Source organism: Mustelus asterias, unplaced genomic scaffold (assembly GCF_964213995.1).
Source record: "Mustelus asterias unplaced genomic scaffold, sMusAst1.hap1.1 HAP1_SCAFFOLD_1089, whole genome shotgun sequence".
In the NCBI taxonomy this organism is placed as follows: Eukaryota; Metazoa; Chordata; class Chondrichthyes; order Carcharhiniformes; family Triakidae; genus Mustelus; species Mustelus asterias.
The window spans coordinates 106,927-109,891 of NW_027591034.1; positions in this window are offsets into that span (position 1 = coordinate 106,927).

Below are 2,965 nucleotides of genomic sequence, written 5' to 3' on the forward strand. Positions count from 1 at the left end.
AAGCTGAATACTTTCTTTTCTGAAGAAGTGGGAAACATTCATACATGTTTGCAACTTAAAAATAATTAAATTGCCTCCAGTACTGTTGCTGGGTAGATTTGTTTATAAATAGGCCCCATTGACAATGCTGAGAGTTTGAAGTTGGCTTGCAGCCAAGTGTTCAGTACTGAGGAAACAGCTTTTTGATTTACTGAACAAACACCCTCAGATGCTTCCTGTAAATATTTTTGGGTATTTGGCAGCAGCCTGGACAGTTGCCAAATACTGCGTGGGACAGATTAACGTGAATCTGTAAGGATAACATGGGAGTTCGTCAGTTATACAATAAATGTTTTATTCCCAAAAGGAAGGCATATTTTAAATGTTTTTTCTTCGAAGCAAATATTTTAAATGAATGCACTTTTCATTATGTCATTAAAAAGTATCGGAAACTAGTCAATTGACTTGATGCTATTTCATTTGTATAGCTTCCAAAGAAATGTCCTTCCAACAATTAAAGCCTCTTTATGAACAACTTATGCTGATGTCCCCAATCCCTCAGTCTCATGAGATCAGTGTAAAGGCACAAAAATGAAAATAATTAAAACTAAAAGAAAATCATATATCTACCTTGAACAGCGGGGACTTGGGCATGTTCTCAATGTTCTGCACCTCATTAAAAACTTATATCTGATGTATAACGTGTTCTGTTGTCCAGCATAATCTGATTTCAATTATTTAACAGTCCCTCTCATAACTGCCAATGAGTGAAGAAATGACCAGTTCATAACCTGGTTCAGTGAAAGATAAAGTATTTTTTCTTGTGATATTGTGCATTATGCCGCAAAGTCCTGATGTCCTGTGTTCCCAATACCAGCTGCTCGCCAATACAATGATCTGTCATGATTTGGATGCTGAAGGAGAACTTTCCTGATTGCCGTGTTCCGTTCTCATTCATTAGCTTCTTTGTCAAAAGTCAATGTCAATTTTATGTTTCTCTGTCAACTCAATGCTTAATTATAAGTCAAGAAGTTTTCTTTCACCGTTAATTTTCACAGGGTTAAGGAGCTGTTGGGAAATATAAGGTGTAACATTGTATCAGATAAGGAGTTTATTTTGTTAATTTATTAGTGGGCGGCACGGTAGCATAGTGGTTACCATTGTTGCTTCACAGCATCAGGGACCGTGGTTCAATTCCCGGAATGGGTCTCTGTCTGTGTGTAGTCTGCACATTCTCCAAAGATATGCCATTTGGGTTGTTTGGCGATGATGAATTGTCCCATAGAATCAAGTGAATTAGCAGGGATGGGAATAGGGCCTGGGGAAAAGTGTTGTCGGTGCGGGCCCGATATGCTCCTTCTGCACTGCAGGGATTCGATGGACATGGGTGCCGCTGGCTGATCAGCATTTATTGCCCACCCATTGTCGAGGGCAGTTGAGAGCTAAACACATTGCTGTGGCTCTGCAATCACATGTAGGCTCGATGAGGTAAGGACGGAATATTTCCTGCTCGAAAGGACATTAATGAACCAGATAGGTTTTTACACAATCGACAATGATATCATGGTCATAAGTAGATTCTTAATTCCAGATGTTTTTACGGAATTGAAATTCCACCACCTGCCGTGGCGGGATTCGAAGCCGGGTCCTGAGAACATTAGTTGAGTTTGTGGATTAATTGTCTCGCGATAATAACGCGAGGCCACTGCTTCCCTTCTTCTTATATCCAGTCCCAAATTACAGTGATAGCTATCCACACCTGAAACACAATCATCCCAGCATTTAGTTACATAAATCGATAATAATTCTTCTAATGAATTATATTTCGCTGTAATGTGTTAGAGACACAGAATTATTGCAAATCAGACTGACGGCTTTACCCTGATAAGGTAATGTCATCTGTTTATGTCCATTCCCTTGTGAAGAGGTGCAGAAATAAAGGCACTTAATTTACACTGAAATTGTTTATTTTCTCTAACAGATGCTCAAATGCAATTTCACCTCTTGGACGAGCAGAGACATGACAATGGATTTCACTGTTACTCCCTCGGTGTTAGTCTGTCTCTGGAATGTTCCATTGCCAGCAATCAATTCACCGGGAATAGTCCTTGGTGTTTTTGATATATTTCATTTGATTTCATTTGACTTATTATTATCGCACATATTAGTGCACAGTGCAAATTATTGTTTCTTGCTCACGATACAGTCAGAGCATAAAGTATATAGGGAAGGAAGGGAGAGAGTGAATAATGTAATTTTGCAGTCATAGGTGGGGTGTAGAGAAAGATGAACTTAATGCGACGTAGGTCCATTCAAACGTCCGATTGCAGCAAGAGAGAAATTGTTTTTGAGTCGGTTTATACGTTTCCTCAGACTTTTGTATCTTGTTCCCGATGGAAAAAGGTGAGCGAGTATGTCCGGAGTGCGTGGCGTTTTATTTTCATAGGATTTTAGATATTTTTACAAGTGTCGAATCGGAGGTTGTGTTGAGTCAGCGAGAGGCAGAAACTGGGCGTCCCTGAAACTCTTTGAGACTGACCTGTAAAGCCAACGAGTTCAATGTTGGCAGTAACTGGATGGTCTGGGTCCGACAGGTCCCTGAACAGTGTTTACAGTGTCTTCTTCAGTACGATAGTCTTGGGTCAACCGACAATTCCTCCACCCCAGGATTCAGAATCAATTTACTCCGCCCAAAGCCACAACAAACAACGTCAAGAGAAAATGCTGGAAAATCTCAGCAAGTCTGGCAGCACGTGTAAGGAGAGAGAAGAGCTGACTTTTCGATTCCAGATGACCCTTTTGTCAAAGCTTTGTCAAAAGGTCATCTGGATTCGAAATGTCAGCTATTTTCTCTCCTCCCAGATATTGCCAGGCCTGCTGAGATTTTCCAGCATTATCTCTTTTGGTTTCAATTCCAGAATCCGTAGTAATTTGCTTTTATACTTCAAACGACATCGTCTCTTTGGAAATAACTGAAAGCCGAAGA